Source organism: Chiloscyllium punctatum, chromosome 25 (assembly GCF_047496795.1).
Source record: "Chiloscyllium punctatum isolate Juve2018m chromosome 25, sChiPun1.3, whole genome shotgun sequence".
NCBI classification, from domain to species: Eukaryota; Metazoa; Chordata; class Chondrichthyes; order Orectolobiformes; family Hemiscylliidae; genus Chiloscyllium; species Chiloscyllium punctatum.
Window position 1 is genome coordinate 21904345 of NC_092763.1, and position 21495 is coordinate 21925839.

At 41.2% G+C, this 21495-nt stretch overlaps 1 long non-coding RNA gene and 1 pseudogene across 1 annotated transcript; both read left to right on the forward strand.

Moving 5' to 3' along the window:
* LOC140495622 (sodium- and chloride-dependent neutral and basic amino acid transporter B(0+)-like) overlaps positions 1 to 21495 on the forward strand; it is a 142520-nt pseudogene that overhangs the window by 18227 nt on the left and 102798 nt on the right.
* On the forward strand, positions 814 to 8108 carry LOC140495648 (uncharacterized). Its single transcript, XR_011964064.1, has 4 exons — positions 814 to 945; positions 3504 to 3603; positions 6785 to 6894; positions 6998 to 8108. It is a non-coding gene; the product is annotated as an uncharacterized lncRNA (long non-coding RNA).

Here is a 21495-nt window from a genome sequence, read left to right on the forward strand (position 1 = left end):
TTAAGTCAATAACCATTTGACCACAACATTAGTTGTATCATTTCAATTTTATCCACTGTTCAGGTTTCAGTTTGGTCTTCGTTATCAAGTTGCATGGGCTTTGCTCAGTTGCCATGGGCACCATTATGGTCTGTTTTATTTTTCTTTATTCTGTTTACTCTGGGAGTTGACACATCATTTGGAGGTTTAGGTAAAAATGGCATTGCATCACTTAAACAACTGATTTCTTTTAAAGGAATTATAATGGAATTGAGCAAAAAGGTGCTGTTGGTGATGTTAGTGGATAAATGCATAATATTTTTTTGTAGCAGTTGTTTCCTCATTGTCTGAAAGAAGAATCAATCTCTTTGTTTCAATGATTAGCAACTGCTTTGAAGTAAAATTTTGGGGGAATATCTGAACAATTTCACAATTGATATCTATTGTGGTGGTTTTCAATCTCGTTGTTTGTGTTCTATCTCCTTTCTTTGCTCTCATGCCTAGATTTTATCCCTTCACATTTAGTTGAGACAGATATTGCTGCTCAATGGAGGGGATTTTTATCTACCTACTTCACAGGGAGCAGGATGGTCAGCAAACTCACTTACTAATGTAGAAACTCACTCATGTTGAAATGCCTCACATGATGTCTGTGGATAATGATGTTGCAGTTTTCCTCTGCACCAGAGTAACAGGAACATGACTGGGGAAAATATTCATGTCTCAGGGCTACAGAAATAGATGCAGAGACCTGTTTTTTTCTGGATTCTGGGGCTTTGGTCTCTAATAACGTGTTTCTCTGTCATTGTGCAAGTTATTAATTAATCACTTCATTTGACATTTTCTTCATCAGAAACAGTTCTGACAGCCCTGCAGGACCAGTTTCCTACAGTGCTCTGATCAAAGCGCCTTCTTCTGACATTTTGTTCATTATTTTATCTGCTTGGCCTTCTATGTGTGACACAGGTAGGTTGTATTTCAGTGATTTAAGCTGTTTTCACATGTACTCAGTAACTGTAAAAGGTGATGAAATTCACAGGATGAAGTAATACAGAAAGAGCTTTTACTCTGGTTCTTTCTTTTTGCAATTGTTTATGCTGTGCAATGACCATGTCAGATTAACATCTTGCTGTGATTGAGTTCACTCTCCCAGACATATCAATTTCACATAGGATGGGAAACTGAACTTCGGGTGAAGATATGTTACAAGATTGCTCAGCAGACATATTTGTTACAGAGGTTGGTTTTAACAGGGAAGCACAGCTGATCTCCCTTCATAAAGCTGAACACTACTGCTGTTAGAGACGTCATGGCTACTTGCTGATCAGAATGTTTCTCTTAAAGTGACAGTACGATATCCTATTTTCTATGCAAGATCATAGCATACATTAACGAAAATAAATGTACTACAGGCTGGCTGTGAGAGGTATCTTTCACTCCAAAACTAAATCATAATGTTTAAGAGTTTAAGAATTAAACAATTTAAGTCTTTAAGAAGCTGTATAATGAAACAATGATTTAACATTCCTTCCAGATCTCATGATCGTACATCCTTCCTCAGATCTAGATTTATCAATTGGCTGTTCTTGACTCACTGGTATTTTAGTGTCTTTCGTATTGTTAAAGGGCAGATTATTTTCATGATGGGATTCCACAATTTTATTCCCTGAGTTTGTTTCTGGTGATGTTCTGTGCACAATTGAAATGCTCAGTGTTATAATGTTGTACAATTCCCTGAATTATCATCTATTCCTCACTCTCATTGTTCCATTGGGCATTTTACCTCTTGGGTTCAAGGCTACTGTACTCGCTGAATACTTCTGTGGGTGACCATGTGTACTGGATGGGATGTATCATTCAAACCTTTTACCATTCACACAAGCTAGTCAATTCCACACCCAGATGTTGACTGTATGCTGTTTTATTCTCTCTGGATATTCGAGAAGTTTATCCCGTATTTCTGAGAAACTGAACAACTGATAGCTTGGCAAAGTTATTCCTGACCTGCTTCTGAACATGATTGTTGTGGTGATGAAATTTTCTGAAGTGTCACATGGCAATATGGAGATGGTGTTTAGTTGCCCTGCATTTCACGACACATGCCTTAATGCTGTGAACTATTTCGATCAGTAAGACTATTGGGTCTGGGATAATGTGGAGAGGCTGTGACATGATTTCTGTCCCATTTAGTAAACATGCAAGGACATGTCCCGGGTCCTTTACAGATCGACTGATGTATTGTGATCCAATTTCAGACGTTTTTTCTAGGTATGTTGAATGTACCCTTTGTACTTGTGGAGACAGCTATGGGTATATTTGAGTTATCCTTCCAATGTCTAGTGGTTGGAAAATTAGAAAATTAGTCAGTGACTTGATGAAAATTGTCATAATCGATTTGAAATAAATGTTACAAATTTCAACCAAGGGTACAATGGAATCTTATGAGGGTACAGAGGTTCTTTCTGTTGATATGATGGATGACTATGACACATTCTCACTGACTTCTCAATGTTCCTACTGATTCCCGACAAGTACACAGTGAGCTGTACAGATGCCTTTTTTCACTCTATGCCCATATGCCCCTGGTATAATGTGGCAATGTAGCTTGGTAAATAGCTTCAGCTACAAGCATCTGTTTATATTTGAAAGTCATGCCTCTTCACAAACTTCTATTTCATCTCTATATGGCTAAAACCCTTGAAGTGTACCTGGTACCTCCTGTATCACATCAAGCCAGACTTCAATAATAACTTTCCAAAATACCATCACTTATCTATTTTTATTGAAGCGGTTGCAGTTCTGTTGTCCAATACTCATTGTATTGATATTGACTATATTTTCTAATGTAATGTTTTGTCACTTTAGCAAAACAGTCACGGTCTCATTTGACTTTGGTACACCTCTCATTGTGTCTGAAGAAACTATTTTCCTGCCTAGTTTGTAGTGGATCTCAAAATTATATTGCTGAACTTTGAGATTCTGAGAGAGATCACTGTATTAATGGCATTTGGGAAAATACTCCCCAATGTTTTCTGCAGTTAAATCTGGAGACGGAGGGTTAAGATTTACATAAATGGTGATCATGTCTAAATCTGATAGGATTTGACCCACGTGAGATCACATTTAGAACAAGTAAATTCTGATGTCTTATTTTTGAAAATCACATTCAGTTATCAATATAGAAGAGAGAACAGCAATGTAATAGATGCCCAGACATAAATGAATGAGTGAATATTGAGCATCAAGTTAGAATTGTGTTGGAACGTTTCTGACAATGAGTCATACCAGACTCGGAACAGTAACTCAGTTTCTCTCTGCATAGAAGCTGCCAGACCTGGAAAGTTTCTCCAGTATTTTCTGTGATTGTTTCAGATTTCCATCATCTGCAGGATTTTACTTTAATTAGAATTGTGTATTTTTACCCAAAGGTCTTCATATTTCAAATTTTTTACAGTCAGAATTTGAAAGTAAAAGTACTTAATAACTTCCTGTGTAATATTTTTGAATTTTCCATGTAATTTTAGGCTGGGATTTACTGGTTAAATTTTGTGGATCATTACACTACGGACTGGATTCTCTTTATAACAGCTCTCCTGCAACTCATCGGTCTCAGCTGGATCTATGGTCAGTGAATCTTGAAAAATACTGAAACAAAATCAATTAAATTTCAGCACTTTGTGGACTTAAAGGTTTCTTTAATAAAATCAGACCAAATGAATCAGCTGCTGGACATGGTGTAGATAGCTCTTTATATCAGAAGATGACGGGAATTCAAGTGCTCTTTTTTTTTGTTAAATGCAGTTTACAGGACATCGGTTGGGCCACTTTTGGAATACTGTGTTCAGTTTTGGTGTCCCTGCTATGGGAAGGATGTTGAGAAACTGGAAATGTTTCAGAAAAGATGTACAAGGATGGTGCCCGGGTTGGAGGGTTTGAGCTTTGCGGAGAGGCTAAATAGGCTGGGGCTATTTTCCATCGAGCATCGGAGGCTGAGGGATAATCTTATAGAAGGTTATAAAACCATGAAGAGCACGGATAGGGTGTTTAGCCATTGCCTTTCTCCTGGAATAGTGGAGTCCAAAACTAGAGGGCATAGGTTTAAGGTGAGGGGAGGGGGGGGAGATTTAAAAGGGACCTAAAGAGCAACTTTTTCTTGCAGAGTGTGGCGCATGTGTTGAATGAGCTTTTAGATGATGTGCTGGAGGCTCATACAATTACAACATTTTAAAAGTTAAAAGTCACATAACACCAGGTTATAGTGCAATAGACTTTTAACTTTGTCCATCCCACCGGCACATCATAACATTTTAAAAGACATCTGGATGGTATATAAATAGGAAGTGTTTCGAGAGATATGTGCAAATTGCTGGCAAATGGGATGAGATTAATTTAGGATCGCTGGTCGGCATGGACGAATTAGACCGAAGGGTCTGTTTCCATGCTGTACAGCTCTATGATTCTCTTTTTTCTCCTATCATCCCCAACTTCATTTTAGTATATTGATTTTTTTTAATCTTTGGAAGACATTAATAGTATTCCAATATAAAGTATTTATCCAACTCCTCTCCCATTTCCTGTTCCTGTTAATATTTCTCCTGTCTCATTCTCTAAGGGACCTTTTTTTGTATCTCTCTTACTTTTCATATTTAGGAAAATCTCATTGTTGGATTTTTTAATCTACTTCCAGATTTTCTCACAATTTATTTTCAGTGTTAATTATTTTTCTAATTGTTTTTTGTTCTTAAAACTCAGCTCCTTTCCTGCTCTTATCAGACTTTTGAATGGATCTCTCAAGTGGTAACTCTGATCTCTCTCTCTCTCTGCACCTGTTCTGTGGCTCTAACACTGCAGTCCGCACTCCGTTCTGCTACCCTGATGCACTTTGTTTGGTATGATCTGCTTGTATAGCACACAAAACAACATCTTTTTCGTGGTATCTGATACATGTGACAAGAAAAGAAAAACAATAAATCAATCTTCCAATCTGTTTTGCTGCTACTCTTGTCATCATATGTGCTTTGCTTTTCAATTTGAGATCATCCTTAACTTTCTTTCTTAGCCATGGTTGGTTTATACCATTCCTAGAAACTTTCTTTCTCAATAGAGTATTTCTCTGCTACAAGTCAGAAATTAATTTCTTAAAGATCAGCCATTGCTTTTCAAGCCTATTCTGCAAAACCCCTTTCCAGTCCATGCCAGCCATTTCTGCCCTGATCCATGTGTAATTTTCCTTCTCTAAGTTTAGCTCAATTACTTATGATCCAAGTTACAGCCTCTCAAACTAAATGCTAAAGTCTGCCATATTATGGTCACTATTCCCTGGGAGGTCTTCTATTCTGAATCTCATTAGACATCACTAGATTGAAAATAGCCTGATCCTTGGTTGGATCCATAACATGTTGTTCTAGTGAATTGTTCCAAAGCATTCTTTGAACTCTTCCTCTTGTCAACTTTTGCCAACTTGATTTTCCCAATCTTCATGATTCAAATCCCTGATGATTAATGCACTTTATGTTGCATGATCTAATTATCTCTTAGTTTATACTCTGCCTGACAAAATAACCAGTGTTGGGGATGTGGGTGTGAGCTATGGATTACTCCCTCAAGTACTTTTCTTTCTTTGGTTATTTCTTACCTACACCCATATGGATTCTACATTATCTAATAGTTTTTTTTATCACACCTATTCCATCTTATACTGACAAAGCTCCTCCACCATTCTTTCCTTCTGTCTGAAAAGCCACATTCCTCTGAATATTTTGTTCCCAACTTTGATCTCCTTACAACCATGTCTCCATAATGGCTATAAAGTCGTATCTCTTTGTGACATTAATTCATTTAGATTGTTCCAAAAAGCATGTACATTTTAAGTAAAGAGCCATGAACTTTCCTTTACGCTTATCTGCACCTCCCCATCTTTGGGCTTCATTTCCTGCTGATTGTATGTTCTTCAACAGTCTTGTCCCTTCCTGTTCACTCCGAGTTTCAGTATCCAAGGAGTCGCCTTATAAAGCTGCATAATTGTTTTCCTTTGTCAGTCTACTTTTCTCTCTCCTGGACCACACCACCTCCACTCAGAGTAAAGCCCCAAAGACTCCTCCACAGCCCTTGTTGCTCAATTTGCCAGGGCACTGATTCAAGTATGAGTCAACTGAGGCCTGTCCACCCCAATGGAATAGTTTCCTTCGACAACACTACTATTTTCGTGAACTATGAACTGAACCCTATACCTCCCACACCAATGTGAGCCACATTTAACTCCATTGTTTTATTTATCCTGTATCAGTTTTCCAGAGATACAGGCAATAGTCATGAGGTTATTTATATTTCCTTCCCAACTTGAACAGATTCCTCCACCATGGTGTCATGACCTGCCAACATCTCTAAAGACTTGTAAAATATGAAACTGAAATGTTTATAACAAGTCCTAAATAATAGAAACATGTGAACAACAGCAGAAATAGGCCATTCGGCCCCTCAAACCTGCTCCACCATCAACACGGTCATGATTGATCTGTTTGTGTTTCAAATTCCACAGTACCTTCTGCGCACAAGAAAAGCTCATGTTTCCAATTTGTGCTGGTATGGACAGACCCTTGTTCTCAGAATGGGAGAGAAAGATCGATCAGTTGGTGATAAGGATTGATTTCCTTTTCCTGTTTAAAATCTCTAGAGACCCCTTTTCTGTTTTAACCTGTTCATTAGTAGGCCACCCTGTACATGATGAACTTCAACAGTAAACAAGCTGCCCTGAAGACAGCAGAGAGCGAGTGATGGTGTCTCTCTGCTTCCTTGTTGTTTACAGGGATAAACAGATTCATCAAGGACATTGAGATGATAATTGGGGAAAGGAATTGGCTCTTCTGGCTGGGGTGGAGAATGCGTTGGATTCTGATCTGTCAGTATTTGCTGGTGGTAAGGATATGTTACACATTATTATGATTTAAACTGAAAATAATTTAGTTGACAGACAATGTCTTGTTCTGTTTCTGATCTACTTTTGTATCTTTTCATCCAGGCAGTCTTAATCTGGTCCTAAGCAACACTCACCCCTCCAGCACACGGACTTGTTGAATACCCTGTCTGGTCAGGAGCATCGGGCTGGTGTATGGCCATCTTCTGTATTATGTGAATCCCCGTTGTAGCCGTGGTGAGAGTTGTCCAAGCTGACGGCTCCACCTTGTGGCAGATAAGGAACATCATAGAGTCATCGAGATGTACAGCATGGAAACAGACCCTTCAGTCCAACCTGTCCATGCCGACCAGACATCCCAATCCAATCTAGTCCCACCTGCCAGCACCTGGCCCACATCCCTCCAAACCATTCCTATTCATATACCCATCCAAATGCTTCTTAAATGTTGCAATTGTACTAGCCTCCACCACATCCTCTGGCAGCTCATTCCATACATGTACTACCCTCTGCGTGAAAAAGTTGCCCCTTAGGTCTCTTTTATATCTTTCCCCTCTCACCCTAAACCTATGCCCTGTAGTTCTGGACTACCCGACCCCAGGGACAAGACTTTGTCTATTTATCCTATCCATGCCTCTCATAATTTTGTAAACTTCTAGAAGGTCACCCCTCAGCCTCCAACGCTCCAGGGAAAACAGCCCCAGCCTGTTCAGCCTCTCCCATAGCTCAAATCCTCCAACCATGGCAACATCCTTGTAAATCTTTTCTGAACCCTTTCAAGTTTCACAACATCTTTCTGATAGGGAGGAGACCAGAATTGCATGCAATATTCCAACAGTGGCCAAACCAATGTCCTGTACAGCCACAACATGACCTCCCAACTCCTGTACTCAATACTCTGACCAATAAAGGAAAGCATACCAAACGCCTTCTTCACTATCCTAACTACCTGCGACTCCACTTTCAAGGAGCTATGAACCTGCACTCCAAAGTCTCCAATGTCTTTCAAATATTTTAAAGAATAAGGAACAGAGATCACAAAATTATGCTTTGGCATCATTTCAAACTCAAGAAGTCCTTTTGTTCTGCTTCCACTGATGCTCAGTTTAATCCATGTGAATACCATCTTGGTAGAGTATTAAAGCTGAAGTAATGGGTGTGCCCTGGGAGTAGTGTGTGTGAAGACTTCACTGAGGTGTAATTCAAAATGTTAAAGAGAAAAGACATATCATTGGTCCTGGATCATGTAAGGATCAGGTAAGGATAACTGCAAAGTGTGACAGTGAAAGACAGAATGTACAAACATAAGAATGCACAGCAGTTAGGGTCAGAGTGAGGAAAAATAGTAAAATTATAAAGGCTCTTTACCTGAGGGTATCAAGAGTTCATAACAAAACAGATGAATTGTGTTGATTAAACAACTAAAACAAGGTCGGTCAGTTAGCTCAGTTGGTTGGATGGTGAATTGGCGATGCTGAGTGATGCCAACAGAATGGATTCAATCCCTGTACCAGCTGAGGTTACCATGAAGAAGTCTCTTCCTGGAGCTGTCCCCTTGCCTGAGGCACGGTGATCCTCAGGGTTAACCACCACTAGCCACCTCTCTCTCGAACAAGAGAGTAGCCCTATGGTCTGATAGGTCTATGGCTACTTCAATGTTACAAAAAACATAATTTATAAAACATACACAATTAAAACAAAAGTTTTAATTAAGAAGGCTAAAAGAGATCATGAAATATCTTGAGCAAATAGGGTTAAGGAAAATCCCAAGGCCTTTCCTCATATATAAGCAGCAAGAGGGTAACTCGAGAAAGAGTGGCCCATTTAAGGACAAAGAAAGGAAGTTATGTGTGGAGTCAGAAAAAATGGGCAAGATTCTTAATGAATGTTTTGTGTCGATCTTCACCGAGGTGAGGAACATGACTGATGTTGAGGTTAGGGAAAGATGTTTGCTGACTTGACTTAGAATAATCATAAGAAGGGAGGAAGTATTGGATAATCTAAAGGGCATTAGGTGGACAAGTCCCCAGGTCCGGATGGTATCTATCCTAGTTTGCTGCGGGAAGAAAGAGAGGAAATAGCTGGGGCCTGAACAGATATCTTTTCAGCATCCTTGAACACGAGTGAGGTCCCGGAGGATGGAGAACTGCTAATATTGTCCCCTTGTTTAAAAGGGTAGCAGGTGTAATCCAGGTAATTATAGACAAATGAGCCTGACATCAGTGGTAGAGGAGCTTCTGGAGAAGATACTGAAGGATAGGATCTATTTACATCTGGAAGAAAATGGGCTTATCAGTGATAGGCAGCATGGTTTTGTGCAGGGAAGGTCATGTCTTACCCACTTTATAGATTTCTTTGAGGAAGTGACAAAGTTGATTGATGAGGGAAGGGCTGTAGCTGTCATATACAGTAGATCCTCGTAGCCTTAGATCCATGTAGCCTCAGGGATCTACTGTTCCAAGACCTACCGCGGAAGCCCAAAACCACATAGATAGGAATGAAACCATTCATTTAAATGGGAAGGGTACCTTCCCAGCAGCTTCCTGGTCCCTGGTGGTAGAATGTTCCCTAAAATATGTTCAAGCCGTGGTAAACCACCAGTAAGTGAAACCGTGGAAAACAATTCCACAGATTCACCCTGTACATGGACTTCAGTAAGGTGTTTGATAAGGTTCACCATGGTAGACTGATGGAGAAAGTGAAGTCCCATAGGGTCTAGTGTGTGCTAGCTAGATGGATACAGAACTGGCTGGGCAGCAGGAGACAGAGAGTAGTAGTGGAAGAAAGAATAAGGTTGAAAGACACAGAATTTATAGCAAAAGTTTACAGTGTGATGTAACTGAAATTATATATTGAAAAAGACCTCGGTTGTTTGTTAAGTCTCTCATCTTTTAGAATGACCATATTTGTTTCAGTTCTTTCATATGTAAATCATAACGGGGTGGGGCGGTTTGAGAGGTAAGGTTTGCTGAAGTTTCCTGTGCCCACTGTAAACATGGGCATCAATTTGGGGCAGGGTGGGGTTGGTGAGAATTCTGAGAGTCTGAGCATTTGAGTGCTCAGACATGTTCCTCCCTGAATCCTGGTGATAATACACAAGATTCCAGTCTCTGTACTTTGTGATAGAATTCTTTGAAGAAGTAACAAGCAGGTTAGATCAAGGAGAGCCAATGGATGTTCTCTACCTGGATTTCAAGAAGGCCTTTGACAAGATGCTGCACAGGAAGCTGCTGAGTAAAATAAGGGCCCTTGCTGTTAGAGGCAAGGTACTAGAATGGACAGAAGTTTGACTGTCTGGTTGAAAGCTTGGTTTGGATAAAAGGGTCCTTCTCAGGATGACAGCCATTGACAAGGGGTGTATTGCAAGGCTCAGTGTTAGGACCACAACCTTTCACTTTATACATTAATGAACAAGATGAAGGAACTGGTGGCATTCTGGCTAAGTTTGCAGGCTATATAAAGACAGGTAGAGGGATGGGTAGCACTGAGGCAGTGGGGAGGCTGTAGAAGGATATGGATAGGTTAGAAGAGTGGGAAAAGAAATGGCAGATGGAATACAACATGGGAAAGTGTGAGGTCATGAACTTTGGTAGGAAGAATAGCAGCATGGATTATTTTCTAAATTAGGAGAAAATTCGAAGTCTTAAGTGCAAAGAGACTTGGAAGTTCTAGTCCAGGATTCTCTCAAAGGTTGCAGGTTGAGTCAGTAGTTAGGATGGCAAATGCAATGATGGCACTTATTTTGAGAGGGCTTTAATATATAAGAGCAGGGATGTCCTTCTGAGGGTCTATAAGGGGCTCTGGTCAGACAACATTTGGAGTATTGTGCGCAGTTTTGGGCCCCACATCTCAGGAAGGATGTACTGGCTCTGGAGCGTGTACAGAGGAGGTTCACAAGAAAGGCCCCAGTAATGAAAAGCTTAACATATGAGGAACGTTTGAGGACTCTGGGTCTATACTCGATGGAGTTTAGAAGAGGGGGATCAAATTGAAACTTACAGAATACAGGATGACCTGGATAGAGTGCTGTTGGGAAGATGTTTCTATTGAGACTAGGACTCAAACGCAGAGCCTTAGAGTAAAGAGAAGACTTTTTAGAATGGTGGTAAGGAGAAACTTCTTCAGCCAGACAGTGGTGAACCTAAGGAATTCAGTGCCACAGAATGAGATAGATAGATTCTTGAGCATCAAGGGTTACGGGAGAATAGGGTTGAGAAACTTATCAGCCACGATTGAATGACAGAACAGACTCGATGAGCTGAATGGCCTAATTTCTGATCCTATGTCTTATAGTCTTATGGTCTTATGATCAGTGGAATGTGTACCCAGTTGCTAACGTGTAACTACACCTTGATTAGGACAAGGGCTTCTTCTTGTTGGATGACCAAGTGGTTTTCCTTGACTACACTCAACAAAGTGAGCCCTACAAATCCCTGTCAGGAAAGATATGGTGGATGTGACCCATCAGTGGCCTGTCTTGATAGACTGATAGTATGAGCAATCTACAGTATGGTGAGCAGTGGTGCAGGTTCTGGTGAGCTTTGAAGGTATCTTCAGACATAACTTCAAGAAGATCAACTCATGACAATGTTTGGCAAGACAGAATGAACAAAGTGAGATTCATCTGGTAGAACACATTAAAATGAGTGGGATTGTCTTTAAACCCACATGCAGCACTGAAGACTATGTGAAATGTTTATAAGGCCACAAAGAAGTGGGACTCATTTATTGTATTTGCAAACAAGGTGGGAAAGAAAACAGCAAGACACAGTAACACAATTAGAGTGCTGCAAAATAGAAATCCTTTAAGGTCAGGCGATTCTGCATAATTAAATGAAGATAAACTATCACATTAGGAAGCCAAGGCAGCAGTATTTCTGGTAAATTATAATTTCAGAAATGGGTAAATAATACACACAATTGGACACCTTGGAGAAAACCGTTCTTCGTACAGAATTGCCTCCAAACTCGACTCTGAATTGGAGGCTGAACAAGCAAACACTCTTTTATATTCAGTGATCCAGCTTGCCAAGTCATAAAAGTTCCATCAGAAAAAAATTGCTGAAGTTCTGCAAGTATTCCACAATTACAGGGGAGACAGTGGCCTAATGGTATTACTGCTGGACTGTTCTGTTAATGTAAAGACCCAGATAATGTTCTGGAGACCCAGGTTTGAATCATGCCATGGCAGATGGTGGAACTTGAATTCAATTAAGATCTGGAACTTAAGATTCTAACAATGACCATAAAACCATTCAGGTTGTCAGAAAAATCCATCTGGTTCATGAATGTCCTTTAGGGAAGCAAACTGTCATCCTAAACTGGTCTGTGACTCCAGGCCCACAGTAATGTGGTTGACACTTAATTGACCTCTGGGTAATTAGAGATGGGCAATAAATGCTGGCCTGGCCAGCAATGCTCACATCCCACAAATGAATACATTTTTTAAAAACTTCAAAGTTAAATTATAGAAAACACAATATTTATCAGATGTGTTCAGCATCTATGGAGAATTTATTTCTTAATCTGGCCAAGTTAGTGGAAAAATGTGACTATGAGGTCTTGAAATCACCCTTCATTAGAGATAGAATTGTTGTTGGAATTACTGATAAGACTTTGTCAAGTTCATTGTGGTCCAAAGAAAATTTTATTTTAGAGAAAGCAGTTTCGTTGGTGAAAGGAGCAAAAATCTGGAAGCAATCTAAGACAGGCAGGTTAACCTTATCACAAGAGGTCAGCAGATTCTCTTCAGTTCCTTTGTTACAACAACTCTAAAGAATCATTAAAGTAACCAGTGGAGAGAGTTGGCCAGATAGCAGATACTAAGATCCAACGTCAATACTGTAGATCAAGGAAACTTTACAGGCAAACTGCACTCAGCCCTTTATAGAGAATCCTGAAACTTGTTGACAGCTTCATTATTTCTTTATGTGCCATTCTTGGTTTGGAGTTGGTGCATCCACAATGTACAGTGACTTTTTAAATAGGTGAACCCACACCTCCAGTTCTATAACTTAATTCTGAAATCTAAACTGAACAAACGATGGTGGGGTAAAATGGTCAAGGCTCACACCTCAGTATTCTATTAACAATTTCTTGCACCACCCCAATAACATTAAAACTTAAGAACCCCACTCTCTTCAATTTCAAGCAATAGCCACAAATATACTTCCATTAATTTCTCATCCATACTCAGCTTAGCTGTCACTCAGAAGTACACTTTCTTCATTAGACCTGCATACAATCCTTACATACACCTGAATTGTCCCTAAACTCATTTTATTGTACAAAATCACAACAGGACAATGACGGATGCAAACTTCTTCTCCTCCCATGGACTGCAACATCTAAAAATGTGTGTCAATTGCATGTTGATGGTTTACAAATAATCCATTAGCATAGAAAGTTGTTTTGATGGAGAATCTCCTGGAATCATCAGCATTTTCAGATGGGTGAATGAGATTCACCCTCTGAGGCAGATTTAGAATGAGCATCTCCATGTGACTTAGATGGAGAAGCAGATGTAACGGAACCAGAGCCATTGGCTTGCAGATACATTTTCCAACTTAGCCACAGGAAATCAGTGGTCAAGACTGTTACTGAAGGCTGGACACCATATAGCACTGAGATGTCTTATATCATTAGCTATTTCTTGGTCACCGTTTAATGATGTAACTTCATTGTGTATGGGTCTCCAAATACTTGAATTTCAAATCCCTGTCAACTTCCATGAAGTTAAATACATTCCTGATGAAGAAACTGTCTATAGTTGGTATTCTAAGTATTGGGAGACAGTGAAGACTGCAAATGCTGGAGATCCGAGTCGAGACCGGGGTGCTGGAAAAGCGCAACAGATCAAGCAGCATCCGAGGAGCAGGAGAATTGACGTTTCAGGCAAGAGCCCTTCATCAGGAATGAGGCTTGTAAGCTGAGAGGATGGAGAGATAAATGAGGTGGGGGGGAGTGCTGAGGGGAAGGTAGCTGAGAGTGCGATAGGTCCATAATAGGTTGGAGAGGACGGTGAAGCAGATCGGTGGGAAGGAAGATAGACAGGTAGGACAGTTCATGAGGGCGATGCTGAGTTGGAAGGCTGGAACTGGGATAAAGTGGGGGTGAGGAAAAATGAGGAAACTGATGAAACTCACATTGATGCTGTGTGGTTGGAGGGTCCCAAGGCGGAAGATGAGGTGTTTTTCTTCCAGGTGGTGAGGGTGTGGCAATGGAAGAAGCCCAGGACCTGTATGTCCTTGGTGGAGTGGGAGGGCAAGTTGAAGTTTTCAGCCAGGGAGCAGTGGGGTTGGTTGGTGTGGGTGTCCTGGAAAAATTCTCTAAAGCACTCTGCAAGTAGGCATCCTGCCTCCCCAATGTAGAGGAGACCACAGCAGGATCAACAGATACAGTAAATGACATTTGTGAAAGTGCAGGTAAAACTCTGATGGATGTGGAAGGCTCCTTTGGAGCCTTGAACGAAGGTGACGGGGGAAGTATGGGCGCAGGTTTTGCAATTCCTGCAGTGGCAGGTGAAGGTGCCAAAAGGGAAGGATGGGTTGGTGGTGGGCGTGGACCTGACAAGAGAGTCGCGGAGGGAATGGTCTTTAAAGAAATGTCGATTCTTCTGCTCCTTGGATGCTGCCTGACCTACTGTGCTTTTCCAGCACCCTACTCGCAATCCTAAGTATTAGTACCAGTGCACAGGTCAGAGCATGACTGAAGGTTCATGGTGTGGAAACTTTGATGCTCCGCAATTCTACTGTATTACTAATCTACTCATAGCTGTACCAACCAAATTGTTGATGATACTGGAGTACAAATATTGAAGTTACAGTGGATGGCTTGTCAGGACAAACAGTCCAAACAGAAATATTCCCTTAACTTTTCAGATCTGATGAGGGGCCAGAAGGTGCAGACTGTTCAGGACTTTTGTAGATTCAGACTCCATTCTGTATCTTTCCCCCCTCTGTGTTGTTCCAACTATGGACCCCAATCAGGAGCTGATGTGCAAGCAGCAAAAATTTTCTATAAAAGGAAAAGTAAAATATTCAAATATTCTGCTGAATGTTTCCCACCATTTGCTTACAACTAGGAAAAGAAACCTGATCATACACAGGTTATCCTGTATTTGTTCCAATCAATGGCAATTCATATTATACTAAAATAAAATCCTTTTGTTTATTGTAGCAATTATAGACCCATGTCTAATCTCTAATGTCTCAGACACTGAGATTTGCAGTATATCTTTATAACTAAAAGCCTATTGTATAAGATGGATAGTAGCTGAAAGAGTTAACTCACATCATAAGATGAGCTCTGCCCATCAAGATATGTGTTCCTGGGAGGAGCACAGATGTTTTAGTTCTAGTTGATCTTAAGTTGAGTTCATGTAGCTCTTAGTCCTGATTCATATTCTTAAATCTAGCCTGGTGTCACAGAAGAGACTATCACACGACTCAGATATGCCATAAATAGCTAATAAGTACTATGTAATCAATTTATCCTGTTCACTAAGACAGAGCTTATCTTCGGCAAAACACTTTCTGCATGCAACCTTCCCCAACTGGAATTAGCAACTTAGAGTAATACCATTAAGAAAGATTTGTGACATTAAGCCTGCCCAAGGTAAATCAAATGGTTCTGGAGGACATGACTACAGCATATACCATGATAACAAGAGGGAATTCCAGACTAGGCCAAAGTAGTTGGAAGCATAACCACCAATAATAGTGAAATTCAAATTCAAGGAACAGAAAATGTCAGAACTGTAAGTGCAGATACTTCAATGATTTATATGGCTGTGATAGGGTGCAGGGTTAATAAGGATAGGTCCATAAGTATACTTAAAGCACTGTCGAAAAGTTTAAAATTGATTTGTTATCAAAATGAATGCCCCTGTTGTACATTCAGTACAGGGTGGTGTGTGATTTAGATTTGACATGATTTAGGACATGAGAAGCAGAGTAATGGATAAACAAATGTTTCTCAAAAAAGCATTTTGGGAGACAAGACCTCAGCATGCGCTATCAAATGCTTACAAAGGAATGTTTTAGAGTTTTGCTGGTGGCTGAGCTGAGGCAGAACTGGGTCAAAACATTTCATAAGGGTAGAAGGAAATGTTTTTGGAGGCACAGGGTTGTGATCAAAGGCTCATCTGAAGGGAAACACAACACCAAGGTTGCAAATGGTCTGACTCACCTTCATCCGAGGGAGAGGGATGCAAATGGGATTCGAGCTCTGACAAGGACCGACATGCACTTCATGTTTATTTGTAGAAGATTATTAGCATCACAAAGGTGGAGTTTCAGAAAGGTCGGGGAGGAAATCCCAGATCTCTGGGTCTCAGTAGCTGAAGGCATGGCCAGGAATGGTGGACTATGTGTGCACAAGATGCCAGAATTTGTAGGAAACAGGCACCTTGGTAATGAGGGTTAGAGGAGTTCAGAGAGATACAGAGGTGTCAGGCCTTGAAAGGATTTGAAAACAAGTATGATGCCTGACTGCTGTAGCACACTGGACACTAAGCTGCAGTATTCCCAGGGTCATCTCAAAATTTAAAGATTTTATTAATATGCCAAATTCCCCAATGTACCTGACTTTCAGATTCAGGATGACAGGAAGCATGGACCAGGTTTCTGTACTTAAAAAGAATAATTATTCATTACAAATAAATAGATTCTCATTACAGATAGACAATTCTGAACTGTTGACACCTCGGTGGTAAGTTTGAACGAGATTACCTTGGAACAAAACTTACTCACTTCTTACCACTTCAGCAACTAACTGCTGGATGAGTAGGTCCAAAGGTGACTTTCTCAACTTGCCAACAATGAAAGTCTTTGAGGAGGCACTTCAGGGCCTTAGCTCACCACCTCCTGATCACCTAACTCTTTCTTGGGTGAGAAAAGTGGCTCACTTCCTGGAATAGAATGGCGAGCTGAGGGGGAAGGGGCTTCAATTTCCCCAATCTGAAGGTAATTAGAAACATAGATGGTGAGGAGGAGGAGGAGATGAGGATGATCTCTCGAAACCCTACGCTTGCCTTTGATGACATTGTTCTCTTGCTCTTCCCGTGACAGTGTCCTGCGAGAACAAGATAAAAAGTACTTCCCTTCTTGCTGATGGACTCTCCCCAAAATGTCAATCTAAAAATGGCAGACCTTAGTGCTCAGAAGGGTGCCTGCCTCTGATTGGCCAGCAGCTTCCAGTGATTTAGGTTACCAATGGTGAGGCCTGTGATAGGATGAGATCCTCATCCTCAGTCACCTGTCAGCTCTTACTGTGAATAAATCAAGCGATTTACACTGTTGGGAGTGGTGATTTAGATTTTAACAGATACATCTGCCTCTACCCCTGGCTCCCACTTAGACTAAAAAAGGGAAAATCATGAGTTTTCACCAAACACATGCATTTCCACACCCCGTCTCCTACATTATTTCAACAAAAAGGGGAAAACAGGCAGGTTCCTCACCCAGACCCAATGCAACACTATAACTGATTTCCTTCTCTCTTTTAGGATTAGTATTTTCCCACAACAGAAGGCAGCAATGCTCATGCAATATTGGACAAGCAAAGTACAATCTTTCATCATTTGTTTTGTTCAAAATCATGGAAACCTGTGGCTTTATTCTCTTAGTAAGTACTTTTGAAACTGTGTTCATCTTAAACAAACATTGGCGGTCTAATCAGAGATCATTACAATCTATAGTTACAATGTTACTTATACAGATCCAAATATTCCGGCATACATATGTTGGCCATCCTTATCCACTACCTGGAAAATATCTGAGGTTCTGCCGTTCTGTTTGTGACCTTGGTCTCATATTTGAGGCTGAATTGAGTTCCTGACCACATATCTGCGTCCTCAACAAGAACATTAATCTCTACCTGGGAAATGATGTACAATTTATTCCCCTACTCTTCACATCTGCTACTAAGGTGAAGTGGCGATATCACTGGACTAGTAATTGAGAACTGCTGGGGACATTTTCTGTGTTTGTAGTTCAAAGCTCTTTTAGTTTGTTCTTTTCCTTATCGTCGGAAAGTGTGGCACTGGATTTGTAAACTAGTGAAGTCGATGTGGATGCCGTGTGGTTGAAGGGTCGCAAGGTGGAAGATGAGGCGTTCTTCCTCCAGTCAATAGGTGGCTTGGATTTGACGATGGATGAGGCCCAGGACTTGCATGTCCTTGGTGGAGTGGTCAGCCATAGGGCGGTGGGGTTGTTGTGTGCGTGTGTCCCAGAGATGTTCTCTGAAATGTTCCGCAAATTGGCATTCTGTTACCCCAATCTACAGGAGACATTGAGAGCAACGGTCAAAGGTGCGTGGATGTGAGAAAAATCTCTGCTGGATATGAAAAAAAATCCTTCGGGGCCTTGGATTGAGGTGAGGGGGGAGGTGCGGGTGCAGCTATTACACATCTTGCGACAGCAAGGAAAGGTGCCGAGTTTGTGGACTGCAATTTTCCCTCCCACATGATCAACAATTTCCTCCAGTGCATCTCCTCCATTTCCCACACCACCGCCCTTGAACCCCACCCCTCCAACCACAACAATGACAGACCCCACTGGCCTTCCCCTTGCACCCCACTAATCTCCGGATGCATTATCTTCCGCCATTTCCACAACCTACAATCAGACCCCACAACCAGAGGCTTATTTCCTTTCCCATCCCTATCTGTGTTCTGCAGAGACCATTCCCTCAGTGAATCCCACGATAGGTGCACGCCCCCCCACCAACCTATCCTCCACTCCCAGCACTTTCACTTGCAACCTCAAGATGTGTAAAATCTGCACCCACACCTCCCCCCTTCACTTCTTTCCAAGGCTCTAAAGGATCTTTTCAGAGATTTTCCTGCGCATCCACCCACCTCATCTACTGCATCAATTGCTCTTGAAATTATCTCAATATGGAACATATTTAATGACTTAGAGAATCCGTGCTGTCTTACTGGGAAAATAAAGAGATTCATGATCATCTGAGAGTACTTGAGTAATCGCTTATACGGAGACGCTGGCTCAAAAAACTAGACTCTCCCACAGTTTTCTGTCATTGGAGACTTATGTCATTGGTGCATTTTTCCACTAAGAAGATATGAACACTTCTTCCACCAGGAACATTTTTTGTTTCAGGTCATTAACTTACTCACTAATCTCATCATCTCAGGGACCCAAGACTACTTTAACGATTTGCTCCTTCTTTATTATTTTTATAGTCATTTGCTCATTCAATAAATATATTCAATTTTCTGACCCATCACTCATTTTGTAAAAGTGAATGCCCTTTCTTTCAATCTAATAGCATCCACACCTTACAGCCACAGAGTCATAGAGGTCTATATTATGGAAACAGGTCCTTTGGCCCAACTTGTCCATGCTGCCCAGTTTTCACAACTTGAACTAGTCCCATTTGCTTGCGTTTGATCCATATCCTTCCATATTTATCCCATCCATATACCTGTCGAAATGTTTCTTAAATGACAAAATTGTACTCAGTTCTATCAATACATCTGGCAGTTCATTCCAGACACTCACCATCCTTGTGTGAAACAATTGCCCCACTATATCCCTCCCCTCTCACCTTAAACCTATGCCCTCTAGTTTTAGACTCCCTTACATGGGGAAAAGCTGTCGGCTATCTACCTGATTTTATATACCTCTTTAAAGTCACCCCTCAGTCTCCGACACTTGAGGGAAAAAAGTCCCAGCCTATCCAACTTCTCCTTATAACTCAAACCTTCCAGTCCAAGTGGCATCCTAGAAAATCTTTTCGACACTCTTTCTAGTTTAATAATATCCTTTCTATAGTAGGGTGACCAGAACTGCACACAGTACTCCAAATGTGGCCTCACCACTTTCATGTATAGCTGCAACAAGACATCCCAACTCCTACACTCAGTGCTCTGACTGATGAAAGCTAGCATGCCAAAAGCCTTCTTCAATGCCCTGTCTACCTGTGACTCCATTTTCAAAGAGGTACGCACCTAGATCCCTATTCTATAACACTCCCCAGGGCCCTATCGTTGAGTGTGTAAGTCCTGCCCTAGTTTGTCTTGCCAAAATGCAACACTTTGCATTGAGCTAACTGAAACTCAATCTCCCCTTCCTCAGCTCACTGACCCAGTTGATCAATATCTTGCTGCATTCCCAGATAACCTTTACTGTCTACTGTACAAGTCCTGATGTCATCCACAAATGTACTAACCGTACCTCCTAGATTCTCATCCAAACCATTTATAGAAATGACAAATAACAATGGACCAAGCACCGACCGCGGTGGCACACCATTCGTCACAGGCCTCCAATCTAAAAGGTAACACTCTACCAACATCCTCTGTCTTCTACTGCCAAGCTAATATTGTATTCAACTGACTAGCTCTCCCTGTATCCAACAGCATAACATGCAGTACTTTGTCTAATTCCATGTAAACAATGCCTACTATACTGTCCTCATCTACTTTCTTGATCACCCCTTCAAAAAACTCAATCAAATTCATGAGACATGATTTCCAATGCACAGAGCCATGCTGAATATTCCAAATGAGTCCTTGCTTCTCCAAATGCTGTAGATCCTGTCTCTCAGAATTCCCTCTAACAACTTAGCCCACCACAGAAATTCAGCTCAACGGTCTACAATTAGAATAGATTAGATTCCCTACAGTATGGAAACAGGCCCTTCGGCCCAACAAGTCCACACCAACCATCCAAAGAGTAACCCACCCAGACCCCTTACCCTACCCGATATTTACCCCTGACTAATGCATCTGACACTACAGGCAATTTAGTATGGCCAATTCACCTGACCTGCACATCTTTGGATTGTGGGAGGAAACCGGAGCACCCGGAGGAAACCCACGCCGACACGGTGAGAATGTGCAAACTCCATACAGATAGTCGCCCAAGGCAAGAATCGAACCTGGGTCCCTGGTGCTGTGAGGCAGCAGTGCTAACTGAGCTGCCATGCCACCCCGTTCCCAGGCATTTCTCTGCAACCTTTCTTAAATAATTGCACATTCGCCACCCTCCCAATCTTTGGGCACTTCACCCGTGGCTGCTGTTGAAAGAAATATCTCCATTAGGGCCCCAATAATTTCCTCCATAGCCTCCCACAAAGTACTGGGATACACTTCATCATCCTGGGAATTTACTTACCTTAATGTGTTTAAGCTTTCCAGCACCTCCTCTTCTGTAATGTGGGCATTCTTCAAGACATCACTATTTATTTCTGTAAATTTCCAAGCATCCATATCTTTTTCGATGGTAAACACTGACGAGAAATATTCATTTAGTTAGAATCTCACCCATCTCTTGTGGCTCAGCACATAAACCACCTTGTTGATCCTTAAGAGGCCCTATTCTCTCTTTAGTTATTCTTTTGCCCTTCATGTACTTGTAGAATCTCTTTGGATTCTCCTTTACCTTATCTGCCAAAGCTATCTTGTGTCCCCTGTTAGCCATCTTGATTTCTCTCTTAAGTGTACTTCAATACCCTCTATACTCAAGCCTTTAGATGTTGCATGCCTCTTTTTTCTTGACGAGGGCCTCAATAACTCAAGTCATCCAGGGTTCCCTGCATTTGCCATCCTTACCCTCCATTCTAACAGGAACATGCTG